We start from the raw sequence: 16,157 nt of genomic DNA, 5'->3' as shown, positions 1-16,157 counted from the left end.
GTGCCAAAAATTTCCACATCAAGTAGGGCTGGCGAGGGCCTTGTCTAGCTGAATGTTGCCAAGGATGGAGATTGCACAACTGCTCTGGGCAGCCTTTTACCAGGCTTAACAACTCTCCCTGCAAAGATCCTGAATAGGAGGATCCTGTTGACTTCAAAGGCAGTTGGATGGTGGCCTAGCTGAGGGAGAGTATTTGTTTGCCATCTTTTTCTGAAGTAACTGTACTAACAAATTCAGCATTTCAGCTGTTCCATGTTTTTCCTCAGTTATCGAGCTGTGTGACATGTTCTTCTCTTGTGTCACTTCTTATCTAGACAGCAATTTTTCTTCTTTAATTATGCCTTTTCCTTGTTCAGTAGAATGTGGTTGTAGAAATCGTATGCAAATATGAACTGTATGGTTTTCCTGTCTAATTATAGCTCCATTTAGATGAGACTAATATCAGTGGTACTGAACACTGGATGAATTAAATACTGAATATATTCATCTAATGAAAACTGAAGGACAGACTGTTTGATTTACAGCATACAACATGGGTGGTTTAGCTGTTCGTTCAGAGGACAGAAAGAATTTTTGCATCAACAGTTCACTTCCCTGATACTGCAGGGAGCTCTCTCTTATCTCTTTCACAAACTTAGCAAGCTTCCATCTTACTTGCGCTCACTGTGTTTTTGAAAAGCATCGTGAATAAAGAACAGAGTTAAACCTAGTGTTTATAACAGCATCATGCAGCCATTCATCATGTACTGAACTTCATATTGTAGATGATGTAATAGCTGTAATATAAATAAGATGTTTGAATGCAGGTAATTGAGTGTGAAATCATATGCTTATGGCAGTATGAATAGCAAGACTTGGAACCATTTCTAGGCATGGACATCAGTCCTCAGCATTCTGATTGATTTGGTTATATTCCACTGCTGTTAGTTGTTATTCTAGCAATAGTTTCTATTCATTCTCATTTGTTTTGTTTGTTAGATTTCACTTGCAGTACAAAGTTGTAATAACAGTTCTATTGCTTCTTAAGTACCAGTACACTTAGAGTTACTGAAGTGTCACTATAAATAGTCATGCGCTTGGAGTGTACACCAAAGTCTGTATTTATATGTATTGTGGAATGATGAATATGCAGTCCTACTCTGAGCTAGAGCTTATCAACAAGTGATGTATTTTGAGATACGTTTTGATTTTTTAATAAGTGTTCCAAATGTGATGGTGGTAAAAAGCAGAGCAAAAACCTTTTTTCATACGGAGGAATTGAAGAGCTTGTTTAAATTACTTTATTGTATTTATGTATTATTTAAAATGGTGGTGGGAAAATGCAACACTGAGGTACCTAAAATAAAACTTCTAAAGAAAACCAAGAAAAAAGCAAGCAGTTTCTGAAAGCAGCACCCTGGACTGGTATCTGGTTTCTTTGCTAATTTTTACTAGGTTATAGTTCTTTTGACAAGAGTGAGTTCTCTAACTCATTGTAGATAGATGTGCAGTCTCCACACTGAGTGCATATCTGATGGGTCATTGGAAGTATCACAGGGTGTTTGAGTTGTTTGGTTCCTGCTGCTATCATGTCACTGGACAGTCTGATGCCAGCTGCAGCAAGGATGTGGCTAGGTATTTTATATGAAGTTAAATATTTGTCTACAAAGGAATAAGGCCTTGAGGCTCTGAACTGGCTATTTCCAGGATGATAAGTGAAGTCAGATAGCAATAAATTTTGGACACTGACAGCTTCTCCTGATCTGACCCACTGTGAGCCTGAAGACCTTCCAGGCATCATACAAAAGCTACTTGTGTAAGAGATCTGGGCTGGAGGATGGATGGCATGCCCTTGGCAGCCAGTATGTTTCCAGAGCATTTCCATTTGTATCATTACCCAGCTGAGGTAAAATGTTACTTCCATTTGTTGGGTTGGTTTTTATCAGGTGGCTGCATGGTAGAGTTTATTTGCATAGTGGTACTTTTGTCACTGCTCAGTTTATTTGAAATCTAATTTGTTTCAGAGAGCTCAGGCCTTTTAAATGAGCACACTTTTTTCCAATGTTAAATCCAGCTAAAACAGCCTAGAATGAATTGGAGCACTGGCCTAGAAAGGAAAGGCTTCACAGCCCATTACCAATCCCCTGGGCCATCTCATCCCCTTGACTGTCATGTAATGTTTGCTTAATGTAAAATTTCCACATAAACCAAAACAAAGTAAAACCCGAGAAGCAGAACAACAGCTCTTTGGCATGAATATATTAAAATGTGAAGGTAGTGAAAATGAGATTTCCTTTTATAAGTGCATTAGCAACCTTAGGGGAACCCTCAGTGGGGGAAATGCCACAGCGGTGAGAAAAGGCTCGACTCAGAGGAGGATGTGGAGGAACGCGTTTGGCAGTGTGGGCTGGAGTCGCTGGGGAGTTTTGTTATCAGCTTCAAGGGAAAGGAGGCCCTCGTGGGAGCCTATGAAATTGCTAGAATAAGTGCTCTGGGCCAGTCTGTCACTGTGCATGTTACCAAGCATGTCTGGGCGGGAGTGTGTCACTGTGTGAGTTACTGAGGATTGCTATGCATAAGTAAGCACGTCATTTTGTGAGTCACTGAGGATTTCTATGCATGAGTGACTGTTTCTGTGCTTGAATATGAATAAATAACAACCAGAACCTCCAGCCATTCTAAAAAAGTTTAATCAAGGCTATCAAATAACTGGTTTGTCAAAGAACATCACTCGCTGAATATATTCATGAGGTTTCATGAACTAAAGTATATTCAGCATCCCAGCGGTTTCTCCCAGGTCATTTAAAATTCCAGGAAGATCAGATAAAGACACCTAATTAAGATCCTTAAAAATGTAATACCAAAATGGGATCACTTGCGTGAAAGGTGGGAGTGGTGTGTTCAGAGTCATGTGCACATACCCCTGTGGTGGGATGCTCACAAGCTCAAGTGTTTGCATGGTCACTAGTGTATCTGTCCAGCTTTGCACAGTATCAGGTACTGACTGTAATATTCGTCTTTTGGGGGTTGGTATTGGAGGCACTTGGCAATGAGAAGAGAATGTGTAAAATGTACATTGCCATGTATGCTGGGCTGCATCCAAAGGAACGTGGCCAGCAGGTCGAGGGAGGTGATTCTCCTCCTCTACTGTAGTCTTGCGAGATCCCACCTGGAGTGTTACATCTAGTTCTGGGTCCCCCAAAAAGGACATGGACCTGCTTGAGTGAGTCCAGAGGAGGCCACAGAGATGATTAGCTCCGACGGATACAGGCTGACAGAGTTGGGTTTGTTCAGCCTGGTGAAGAGAAGGCTTAGGGGAGACATCTTAAGTAGTCTTCCAGTACCTAAAGGGGTTGACAGAAATCTGGAGAGGGACTTTTTACAAGGGCATGTAGGGACAGGACAAGGTTGAATGGCTTTAAACTGACAGAGGAGAGATTTAGGGTAGATATTAGGAAGAAATTCTTCACTATGAGGGTGGTGAGGCACTGTAACAGGTTGCCCAGAGAAGCTGTGGCTGCCCCATCCCTGGCAGTGTTCAAGGCCAGGTTGGATGGGGCTTGGAGCAACCTGCCCAAGTGGAAAGTGTCCCTGCCTGTGGCGGACGGATTGGAACTGGATGAGCTTTAAGGTCCCTTTCAATACAAACCATTACACGATTCTATGATCCCATGAAAATCTGAGTGACAGCCTTCAAATACTTGCTGAAGGTTCTGGGAGAGAATTTCAGAGCTCCCTCACTGAGCGCACATTATCATTACACTTTACCTAGTTGCCTTTTTCGCAGAGGCCTGACAAGTCTGGCGCTTTCAGGAGAACGCTCGCCCAGCCTGCCCTTGTGTCTCACTGTCTCTGCTGTCATCCTGCCCTTCTGTCACAGCCTCCCCCACTTGCAGGTCTGTTATTTCATCTTAATCTCTCAGATGCCATCACTCCCACCTCCAAATGGTGTGTCACAAATGAAGTTAAATGAGGTGAGTAGGCTGTTCTGGAGATGAATATAAAGGCATTCCAGGAATTAATACAAAGAGTTGAGACACCTGAAGGATATCCACAGAGGTGAAGCTGGGAAGAAATGAATGGCTGAAAGGTTTATACAATGGTCTTTGAACACAGGTTATCATGGTATCAGCAGAGCCAACTGGGTCCTGTGGCAAGGTGAGAGCCGGAGCAGGCCTGAGCACTGCAGCCTGTCCCCAGCAAGATGTGCTAGGTCTCCTCTTTCTCTGCCCTTTCCCACAGGCACCTTTCAGAACAGAAAGCTCTGAAATCACTCTCTGCTCCCAGGGGAACCAGGTATTTTGTGGTAAGCTTGCAGCAGGCTGAGCTCAGAGTAAATGGACCTCTGCGAGGAACTTACCAGAGCTTTTCTTAAAGGCCTTTTTTTTTTTTCACCATAAGCATCACAAAGTAGATGACTGAATCTGAGTTTGTCCCTGAGAAGTCAAGATACAGGTTTTGAAGCAGTACTCATTACAGAATGGTGCCATTTTTTTCATTTCATAATTGGGTAGGCACGAGTATAAGGAGTTTCAGTATCAGTGCCATTCATCTCTTAAAGAGCACTGGGAGCATGTGCTGAAAGAAAGCTAAAAAAGTGACACATTCTTTCCTCTCAGGAACCAGGTCTCGCATTATATCAGACTTCCTCAGATTCAACTTCAACAGTTGCTCTTCAGCCTGGCGCTGGTCTCCTCCAAATGTTTGGGTAGCTGGCAGGTAGCATTGTTTGCATCTTAGGTGAAGCTGATGTAAAGTTTGGAGTGATTTTCTTATTGCTGATACCTTATCCTTACTATAGAGCAATGTACACTAGAGGCTTAGAGAACTCTGTGTGATACAGCCCATCTAAGAACAAAGCTGGAACCAAGGTGCTAAAATAAAAGCAGTTATTAAAAGCTAGTTAAATACTACCTGTGGAGAGGTTGATGCCCTACCTCTGTTGTGCAGCTACATCTCTTGTGGAGCAGTTGCAGCTAATAAATAGATTGCAGGAATACTACAGACATCCTTGGAAAAGGACGCAGAGATAAATGCAGATAAATATTGGAATATAATTATCTGGCTTGGAAATGGGTTGCCACATGATTTTTCTTGCCTTTCATTTGGGGAATTTTACAGAAACAGACTTTTCACTGTCATCCTGTGATAGAATATGGCACCTCCCATATCCTGATACACATTAGCAGTCCTCAAAGGTTTATGTTGATTACTGACTGAAAAATAACATCCTTGCTGCCTCCTGAATCAGTGACTGACAGGGCTGCGAGGCTTTCCCTAGCTAAGGCTTGTTGGCAGTTGACTGATGAGCAAAACCTCTTGGGCAGCCCCTGGTAATCCCAGAGGTCCCCTTCTGTGACTGGCAGCTGGGGGGTTCTGCTCTTACAGGGCAGGAGATAAAGGCCTCCTGGCTTGGCAGCAGCTGGAGCTGCTGGTGGCTGTGCCGTGTCTGTTGGCTCACATCCTGCTTTCTGTCCTGAGCTCATGGGACTTGGCTGTTGTCTTGGTTTCTGTTTCTGGCAGTGAGTCCTTGGTGATATAACATTGCTTCAGTCTTTGACTGGGCAAGATTGGTTGCACAGCCTATGGCTGGCACTTCAATCCCCTCTTAGCCCACATAGTTACAAGGTTGTAGCAGTAAATCTCTCCTCACTTGGTGTGCAAACCTAATCCTTTTTCTGTCTTTTCAGCTCCTACCACTGTTTGCCTTTCCAGATGCAGCTTTTCTTGCCTTTCATGCTGATTTCAGAGTTGATACCTACAAACTGGGGAAAAGTAAAATTGCAGCTTTTCTTAAGAAAGAAGTTCAAATTGCTAAACATGCCACTCAAAGGAGAAACAACAGCCTAAAACCGTGGTACATGGTAACAAGCAAGAGTACAGCTTGGCCACATGTAACATTTCTGCCCTGGCCAAGTCCTGTAACAGAGTCATAATGTAAGGCAGGAGAAGAAGAAATACAATCTCTTAAAGTGGCACTAGTTATACCAGAGTATGGTGTAGTCTCTGTAACACTCTTTTACCTTGTTATATGGTATTCTTTGCCATCTTCACTGCATTACTTATGCCTGTCAAACTTGATAATGCAGGGAAAGCTTGGCTTTAAGAGATAAACCCAGCTATGCTTTTTGGCTCATTATCTAGCCATCTGTAGGGAATGACAGACAGAACAGATAAACTGAGAGAGGATGCAACAAAAGATTGCTAGATACAGCTACAAGAAATACAGTTACTTCGGGTAGGAGATGCTTGGCGTCAAATCCTGGGTTGAAGCCATGAGCAGAGAAATCTGGGGGGAGGAAGTTGCCTTGAACACAGAAAAAAATAAGGTTTTATATAGTATTTGTGAATAAAAAGGAGGTAAAGCTCTCACGAATTTTTCCTTGTTTCCTGAAATGGGGAAGGGGATATTGAACTTTGAACTACTTCAAAGGGCATGGATTCACTACTGATTGTAGGGCTGTGCTGGATTCCTTTGTCTGGCTATAAAATAACTGATTCTGGAGAGTAATGAAAACTTGAACACTTTTGTAATGCAGGGTATTAAGTAACAGAATAGCTGTGCATCTGTAGTATGATTTAGCAAAGAATGTTCATTTAATGGAAGGTGGAGGATCTGAAATCTTGCTTTAAAGCTAATACTTGGTATAAGAATTAAGAGAACTTTGCCTGCATAAAGCACGTTGAAATTTTAATGGGAAATAGAATAGAGATTTAAACCAACTGGCATTGGGTTTGTTATGCTACAGGAAGCACCCACAAGTTAGAAAATTTTAGACAGTATATTTTTTTATCACATTCCACTTGATGTAACGTAAAAAATGTATTTTGTCATGTCTAGCAATCTAGTTGGAGTATTCAGAATAGTTGAATGTCAGGCTAACATTCTTACAGTGTAAAAAAAATAATCAACTCTACATGAGGATAAAGTCATCTATTTAATAGAGCTAGTCAGTATATTACAGCTTTCAAAGGTAAGCCACAATAACGTGCTTTTCTTATACATTAGTGATATAGAATTAGTCAGAATGTATAGCACATTTTATCTGTAGTGCAAGTTGAACACACATCAGCAGTACGTTTATGTCCCCACCATAATCATTTTTCAGTCTGAATCTCTGGTTCTTTAATGTTAGTTAACAGCAATGCTGGTTATTAAAAGGGAGAAGAGGACAGTCATGGGTAAAATATGAAAAAATATGGCAGTCATGGGTAAAAATATATGAAAAAACTGTGGAATTTTAATTAAGAATCATTTTCAAGTACAATGACAAATATACCAGATAGCTAGGAAATTTGCAAGTTGTAATAGATCCATGAAGTTAATGAATTGGTTTTCTTCCCTTTTGCAGTATCTGTCCTGCAAGCTTTTGGTATTTCAATAAATCATAGCTGCTCATGAGGGTAGTCTGACACTGGTGCTAATTGAATGCTACTGGATTGTTAGCTTTGATCTGTAATGAGGTTTCCATGGTGATATCACCAGATGAGACTGTGGCCCCTACAACAATTTCTTTGTGCTGATGTGATTCTGAACTGCCTACCTAGCTGAGGATGAAATCCCAGCTCTGCTGAAAATCAATGGGAGTTTGCTGTTGATTTCAGTGAATTTGATACTGTCTCTATCATGACTGGATTTAGAAGCATGTTCTGGAGTCATAGGTCCCAAATAAAGCCAGTCTGTAGTCAAGATAATACTTCTCGTTTCAGCTGTTCACTGTGTTGTTTGAAACCAGACATTCAAACCACATTCCCAGACTGTGTCTCCATATTAAATAAGTTATGCAAGCCATTTCCCTCATAAGTTAAATTCTTAATCTGTACTTACATGATTTCATTGCATAGAATCCCTTAGAATGGAATGGGACAATATTGAATAAGCCATCATAAAACTACAGGAGATGATTCCCCTTCAGAGAGCTTACAGCTGGATACAGATAAGCTTATGAGAAGGAGTGGAAAAGGATGAGGTAAGGGGAATTGGCAGTGATCAAAGTATCGTTTGACTGACTACATTGGGTTTGATATTTTGCCATTTTCATAATTGGCATTGGTTTTAAGAATTTTGAAGGAAGAAGTGATCTGTTTGTATGTGTTAAGCAGGTAGAAGAAAGTGCTTTTTGGAAATTGAGTGGGAGGGGGATGGCGAGGTGGGTGAGGGTACAACAGTGGCAAACCCAGGAGTGATTGTAGTGCTTCTCAAGGTGAAGTCAGTAGCAAAAAACTTGTGCGATCAGGAAGGAAGAGATAGTGCAGTAATATAAAGAAAAGGGGGAAAGGACCAAGATAAGATCATCCTGGAGAAAAGAAGGCTCTGGGAAGACTTTATTAGCAGCCTTCCAGTACTGAAAGGGGCCGACAGAGATCTGGAGAGGGGCTTTTTACAAGGGCAGGTAGGGATAGGACAAGGGGGAATGGTTTTAGGACAGAGGGGAGATTTAGGTTAGATATTAGGAAGAAGTTCTTCCTTGTGAGGGTGGTGAGGCACTGTCACAGGTTGCCCAGAGAAGCTGTGGCTGCCCCATCCCTGGCAGTGTTCAAGGCCAGGTTGGATGGGGCTTGGAGCAACCTCCCCTAGTGGAAGGTGTCCCTGCCCATGGCAGATGGGTTGGAATCTTTAAGATCCCTTCCAACCAAAACCATTCTATGAATCTATGATTAATATGGTTTTGTGGTTTTTTTTTTACTGTATTCTGAATTGGCCTACATATGGTAAGATTGCATTTGCTAGGACAAGACAAAAGGAAGCGCCTGTAAATACATGAGATGGGCGAAACTCCTGTTAGGACATAAGATAGGTTCTTGGATAAGATTTTTTAGGTGCAACTGTGGTTAAGAATCTCTGGAGTGCTCAAAGTATAAAAGTGTTTTCAAATTTTTCTACCTTATTTCGTTAGTGAGATAGCCTTGTATCAGATAACAAAGTAGAGGAGCAGCATTTATGTCATCTTTCAACAGTTTCTTAAAGTTGAGGACAAGGAACAGGGTTGATTCTAGAATGTCAAAAGATCTCTTAAGGAAGGATGTGAGCTGTAATTTTTACCATCCATTCTTTGGGACTGGTAATTAACTGTTTCTCCTAGCAAAAAAACTGTCCCAAATAATATCCCCTTCCTTGATATTTGTGTTAAAGTTGAACTATGAGTGCGTGGAAAGGTTCAAGAAAGAAAGGAAAGTGAGAAAAGCCGTATTAAAGTTAAAGGCACATATTCTAAGAATTAGCTTTGAATTTATTGCAGAAACTTCTTTGTTTTACCTTCTTCATTCAAAAAAAAAGAAAAAAACAACCCAAAACAAAACCAAAAAAACAACCAACAAACAATACACTTGAGAAGAAATGTAGTTTTTCTTACTAGGCTGCAGAGAAGCTGTTTTCGTGGAGAAATGATGACCTCTTGTGATCATCTGGTAAAGCTGCAGGTTTATCTCTATTAAATTAGGGAGAGTCGCAACACTGGCTGCAATGTTGTGACTCTAACTGTTCTTATACAAATCCTTTATTTAAGTGGGGAGTATGAGCTTAACTCTCAGGGAGTATACTTTTGCCTGTTTTCTAGAATTTCACTCATGTTGAGCTTAATGTCCTGAGCTGAAATGGTTGGGGGTTTATTAAAATCCATAAAACTGAAACAAAAAAGGCAAATAAAGTTCGTGCAATTAAAGCCTTCTAGGTAAATGTTCCCATCAATCTGAATGTGTGCAACCCAAACGTTGTGGCACTGTGTTAGTGAAAGTACGCATTTTCACTCTTATGCTGAGTGAAGTACAGAGATTGAACATTCTGCATCAGCTGGTGAAAAATGTATTTAAAAAATTACTTTCTTATAAATAAACTGTCAATCACATTGGCTAGTGTTCTTAATGGTACTTCATGCTCACAATTTTCCCTTAGAGGTACAAAACTGTTCAGGTAAAAAGCTTGTATTATGTAAGTTGAAATAGTTTATGTTCAACCACAGTCTGAAAATTAAAAATCTTTTGATTGGCTTGAAATATGGGTTTGGGGAAGGAAACTACCTCTCTTTTTGTATAGCATCTGAATCATTGCTCAGCTTCCTTTCTGCCTCTGCTAGGTAATGCAGTATGCTGCAAAATGTGATATGTAAGTAGCCCTCCGCGGCTGTGCACAGACCTAAGGTATGTCATTCTTCTTTTCTTATGTGTTGCCAAAGTTAATGTAAAATCCATAGTATGAAGAATGGAAAGTCTATACTTATATATATAAATCTAATCTCAATATATCAGTGAAGGAGCACATCCAAACTTCTCAATAACCTTGGGAAGAAAGGCTCGATTAGAAGAAACATGCAGACAGACTTCATTACCATGAGATGTCACTGTAACTGAGAATATTGGAAAACTCAGAGACTGGACTGTGAGGTATTTCAGGGTACATCTTTCTCGTGGTTGATGCTAGCACAACGCAAAGACCTTGTGTTTCAAGATTTAAGACAGTCGTTTCTTGAAGGCAGTATAATATGAGCTGGAAGCCATGATGAAAGGAGAAATTGCCTCACATCAGCTTATCACAAGGCTTTTTGTACCTGCCAATATATTTCCTTGTTTTGATTATTCAGGGGTGGGTTGTTGATTCACATAGATTGTATGTCTGCTAAAATACATCCATTTCCTTCAGGGGTGGGTTGTTGATTCACATAGATTGTATGTCTGCTAAAATACATCCATTTCCAAGGTCCTATGCATAAATCACTGCTTTGAGTATCACAAAAAAATAGACCACCTGAAGAAAGCACTTTTCTTCATGCAGAAATCACTCTGATATGCATGAAGGCAACAAAGATATTTCCTAAATAGTGTGGAAATGTTGCCACTACCCATGGATTGCAGCATACCAAGTATGCTATATGTATATTTTCCACCTACTCTGGTTGCTCCATGGTCAGTGGGTACAATATTCTAGTAGTGTTACCTGTTATGTTGTTCAGGACTTAACAGTGTCCACATGACATCAGAAGGTCTGCTCCTAACCTATGTCAGTGACAGACACCTACACATTATCCCTACTTTTAGGTGGCCCACAGGTGTGGGACACAAATTATGGATTTTCATCTTTGGTTTGGTTTTGTTTATTCCCAGGAGTCAGTAGCCTTCCAGTCCTGAAAGGCAGAGAGGTGTTGCACTATGGCTATTGCTCACATCTTGATTTAAAATGCTGTGAGTAAATATGGGTCAAATCTCTGGGGTCAGCATTAAAAACAGAAGAGCAGCCTGAAGTAACTTAAACAAGCAGTTAGTTCCTCAGGGGGCTGACCCACAGCCACAAATTAACTCTAAGAATGTCTATAGAGTGCTTTCTTGTACTGAGGGATTGGCTAGCTACCAGGTACCACATAATTGCCCTAAAAGTTAAATATATTTACAGCAGAAGTGGAGCATTTTCATTTTGGTGCACTTTTTCTTCTCTTCAAAGTAGAAAAGGAAGGTACTGATGATTCCTGCTCGAAGAGAAGACAGTCATCCAGAAGACCTTTCAGCAACATGAAAGGTGCCAAATGAACTCCCTGATCCTAAAAGATAATAATAACATAAAAACAAAACAAAACCAGAAAACTCACAAGTATAGTTATCTCTGTAAAAACCATGCGTACTTATATCACCAATCATATGAACTTCCACCACTCTTAAGAGTATAATGTAATGTTTCTCAGTCACTGCCTCTCTTCCTTCGCTTTGCTCCTGCAAGGCAGACCCTGCCTTGCTCTGGATGGTGAGGAGAGGCTTCTTTTGCCTCAAGGTGGAGAGAAAGTCTCTGCTTTCTCTGACCACTTTGGAGCCCCTAACAGACTAAAGGGTTGAGAGCTTCCTGACAAATCATTTCAGCCTCTTGTCTTTCAGAAGGTTGCCTGAAGTCTGATTTTCTAAAAGCTAAACTATGGAAAGCTTGACATTTGATAAATATAATATTTCTCTTAGACCTCCCTGGGCTATTTGAAAGCAAGCAAGGATATATAGAGAAAACTTATTATCGTATATGTGTCAGAGCAGGTAGTTGCATTCAATTACTAAATCAAGCACTCCATGTAGGACCAAAGTGTTTAAGGTAAAGAAACCAAAACAAGGCTATACTATGCCTAGATAGAAGAACCTTATTTTTTTTTAGTAAATGCATGATATGCATTTATATGTATTTTTGTCATCTAGCTTTTGCTAGTTTTTTATGATGTTTTAGATAGTAAGCAGAAAATTATTTATAGCGGAAGTAACATTTGCCTGTGTTCAAGGGTAGCTTAGAGTCAACTCCTAATTTATCACCTACCTGACAAATTTCTACAAACTTACTTAGAAGACCAAAAATAAGTTTGTAAAGTTATAATGGAATATAAAACCCTATATAAATTCTTGAATGCTAACAAGCTGAAAAATTCCTTTTTTTTAACATCTCATAAAACATGGACATGATATCTGATATTAAAAACAATATTAACTATTTAAATGTTAATAAGATCATTAGCATTGTAGGAAATCAGAATAGGTGATCATAAGGGACCCTCTTACAGGAATCTTAATTAGTCTTTGCAATCTGTAATAGAAGCAACCAAACTCATGCTGACTCCAAAAAAGCCGTGTCTTCTCCCAAGGTGATGTTATTATGAACTGTCATATTGACTCGTATGACAACAAAACTTTTAGTCTCCTTACAAAAAGAAGCTTTTAGACAAGATATTGACTAAGGCATATGCCAAATACAAATAAAGGTGCAATGTAATAAAGGGATTTGAGCAATTGGAGTTTAACTGCCAGACAAACAATGATGTCATTGCAAACTGCTGTGCTGAATTCTATATGGAAACAAAAAAGCCCACATCAGAGATTAGAACTAGAACTTGATGAGCAAACTTCCTTGAATGACTTCTTTGTTAAAAGTGCTTCTAAATCATTCATCAGTTCTTACCATGCATGGACCATTTCTCTGTCACTCTAATTATACTGATAAACACTTTGTATGAGATAAGAAGATAATACAAAGTGTAGGGCTATTATCTAAAATCTAAAAGCAATGTCTGAAATATTTGAGTGATTAATTCAGAACACTGAAAGACTAGCCATATAGGATGACAGAGATCTAAAGCATAAAGAGGATGAGAAGTGGCAATAGCCCAAACTTAATAAAGTCCATCTGAGCTCTATCAACTTTTTCAGTAACAACTATGTGTACTTTTTTCTTTAACTGTCAAATGTTTTCAGAGTCTTCATAGGCTGTAGTCTGAGTTGCGGTCCAGGAAACAATAAACCTTCCACTTAATTTAAAGAGAGATCTAATGAAGGAAGTAAGAATATGAGGCAGGGAAATCCTGGGCTCTCATCTTTTTCATGTGCTTGGCATCCCTAGGATTCAGTACAATTTTCACTCAAACCAGTGGTAAAAATGAGATTTTAAGAGGAATTTTACTATCTACCTACAAAAGTGCTTCCTTTGAGCAGTAGCACTGCTTCTAAGAACCTGTTCAGTCACAGATTTGAGCAACAAACAAACTCTAATAGTATATGCAGGAGCATCATAAAATATGCTTATTGTGACACAGCTACACAGCATTTGGGTCATAAACTGTAAAAAATGGAAATCTGGATGTACTGAGCTTATAAAACTGTCTGCGACAGCACCATCTGGTGTCTTCCAGTAATACTATTTATGCTATTTTTAGAGGAGGGAAAGGAAAGAAATACCCTATCAACTTGTGAAGCTAAGTTTGGATATAGACAAAGGGGATTTTTTGGATCATCTCATCCAAACCATGCTATTGCATTCAATCATTTAATAATTCCTTCACATCAGTTTATCATGTCATCTTTAGTTCCAGTTAAATAACTAGAAAATTTCACAGTTACGTTAATTAGGAACTTTCCTCCTTTTTTGTGTGTGTGTATTTGTTCATATATGATCAAATCACAGTCCTTGTCTTAAGTGCCAAATCCTAAAATGCTATTTTCCTTCCTCTGCATTTAGCCTTTCCAATATACTGACAGAGAGCCACCATATCCCCTTTCGTCTTCCCCTTGTTGCCAAGCTTTTAACATTTTTATAAATAATTCCTCATTCCCTCACTGTCCTAGATGTACTTTTCTTCATCTTCTACAAGTGCAGATCCTCTTATGCTCAACTCGAGGTGGGCTTTCTTGCAGCCTCTTGTGTGAGATGATTTGTATGTCACCCCATTGCTGCCGATCCTGCATGCACATGCATTTTAAGGGCACATTTGAAGGTATGTCTGTGTGTATATGTGTTAATGGGATCTTCAGTGCATTGACATCTTCGTGAACCAGTATCCTAACCAATGAGCTTCCAGTTAAGAGCAGAAATATGCATTTTTAGTCCATCAGTTCATGGCATGGCATTATGCGCTATTGAATTTCATCATGCCTCCCTCAGTCAGATCGATAAGGTTCTCCTGTATTCTGTACATGCCTTTCTCTCTATTGCCAATGGCACCTTGTTTTATATCATCAATGAATTTCCCATTTTGTTTGTATACACTGTGGCCATTAGTGATCGTGTTAAATATTATCAATTGCAGGAATCTCTCTTGGAAAACCTCCATTAGTAATCTCACCCATCTGTTTTCAGCAGAATGTATTACTATCTTCCATTTGGTCAAATGTCTGTATTTGCCACCTGTGTGGCACTGTATAAATGCTCTCAAGCAGGATCAGGTATCTTCACATATGTCTGAATTGGGCCATATAAACATTCCCACTATTATGCTAGGTATATCTGTTTTTCACTATTATTTCAGAGGCTTGTTGCTGGAAGTCTTGACAAACATCAGTATCTCAGTGTCACTGGGCACATTCAACTTTTGATTTGAGTGTGGTAGCTTTGTGAAAGTGTAGCACTGTAAAGGAAATGTCACTTGCAAGTAATCTCTGAATTGTAGCTAGGATGTGCACATGTAGCTCGTCTTAAACACCTACTATGCTGGGAATCTACAGGTTTGTTTTAGCAACAGTGGAAGAATTTTAGGGGTGTCCTCTCAAAAGCTGAGCCTCCCACTCGAAAACCTTTCAGTGTGACTATCTATCCCACTCAGACCCTGTGGTCTAGCCTTGGTGAGGTGAACATTGTATTTTGTAGCTCTGCATCCTCTTCTGCTGGTGATTGCTTAAGGAGCAAGATGCAGGATGTCTGTTGAGCAAGTAGCTTTGTCCATGTGAATACTATCTCTACTGCAGCATATTCACTGATATGTTTCAACCAAAACAGCATGAAGGAGGATTATTCCGCTAATTTGAAAACAACATTCAAATCTGTGTTTCCCACAATATACAGTGTGTTTTTCTGCAGAGTCTGAACTCTGTATTTCTTTTAGGCATTAGAGAAAGGCATGTAGCTGGCAACCTCTACTTCTGAGATTTATCATTATACCACAGAAGTTATGAGCCACTCAGCTAGCACTTAGCATGACTCTCTTCATTCCAGATCACATGAACTTCCAGCATGAGGCACAGATGATCTCAAATCACACATTTCTCTGCAGCTTCTGCAGCAGGCTCCACTCTTTACAGAGCCTGTTCTAATACATTTCCAATTTGACTGTCTTTTTGGAAAGGATCTTTTATAAGTTACAGCTTGTTTTAGGTTCTTCACAATATTTCCTCTTGAGGATGATTAAAATGCTAGGAACTGGCACTGTTTTGTAGTTCGATCTTCTGTGTAAAGAAATTCTGCCTCGGCAGGATTGCACTTCACTCTGTGTGCCTGTCAGCACCAGAGAGGCTAGCACAGACACAGAAACACAAATTTGAGCCTTATCCCACACTTAAGCTAGAGGCTGTCTCCAGTCATTCTGACTGGCCATTCAAGAAAGCAGATGAAAGTACCTGGATCTGATGCTTGTCACAGTAGTTCCCTCACTTCCCGCCATGCTGTAGGCCATGGTAAGCTTAATAACAACAGCTTGTTAGATCCTGGTAAACCTTTGATATATTTAGTTACACATGCTCTGCCATAGAAGGCGATAAGTAGGAAAGGAGCAGTAAGTAAAGTGAGCACTTGTAATCAAGTTACTGGTGTACTGCAGGAGAAACTGCTGGTTGGGATGGCAGGAAATGCCAGCAGTGGCACAGTGCTGACACCACGGCTACCCTGCAGAGCTGGGGCTGTATTTTGTCAGTCCACTTTTTCTTCAAGTAAGACATCTAAATAACTGCCTTTATAGGAG

Source organism: Neopsephotus bourkii, unplaced genomic scaffold (genome assembly GCF_033783945.1).
Source record: "Neopsephotus bourkii isolate Nb327-2 ecotype Australia unplaced genomic scaffold, CSIRO-AGI_Nbou_v1 NB_718, whole genome shotgun sequence".
In the NCBI taxonomy this organism is placed as follows: Eukaryota; Metazoa; Chordata; class Aves; order Psittaciformes; family Psittacidae; genus Neopsephotus; species Neopsephotus bourkii.
The sequence above is the reverse complement of the archived record's forward strand: the minus strand, read 5'-3'. Positions refer to the sequence as shown.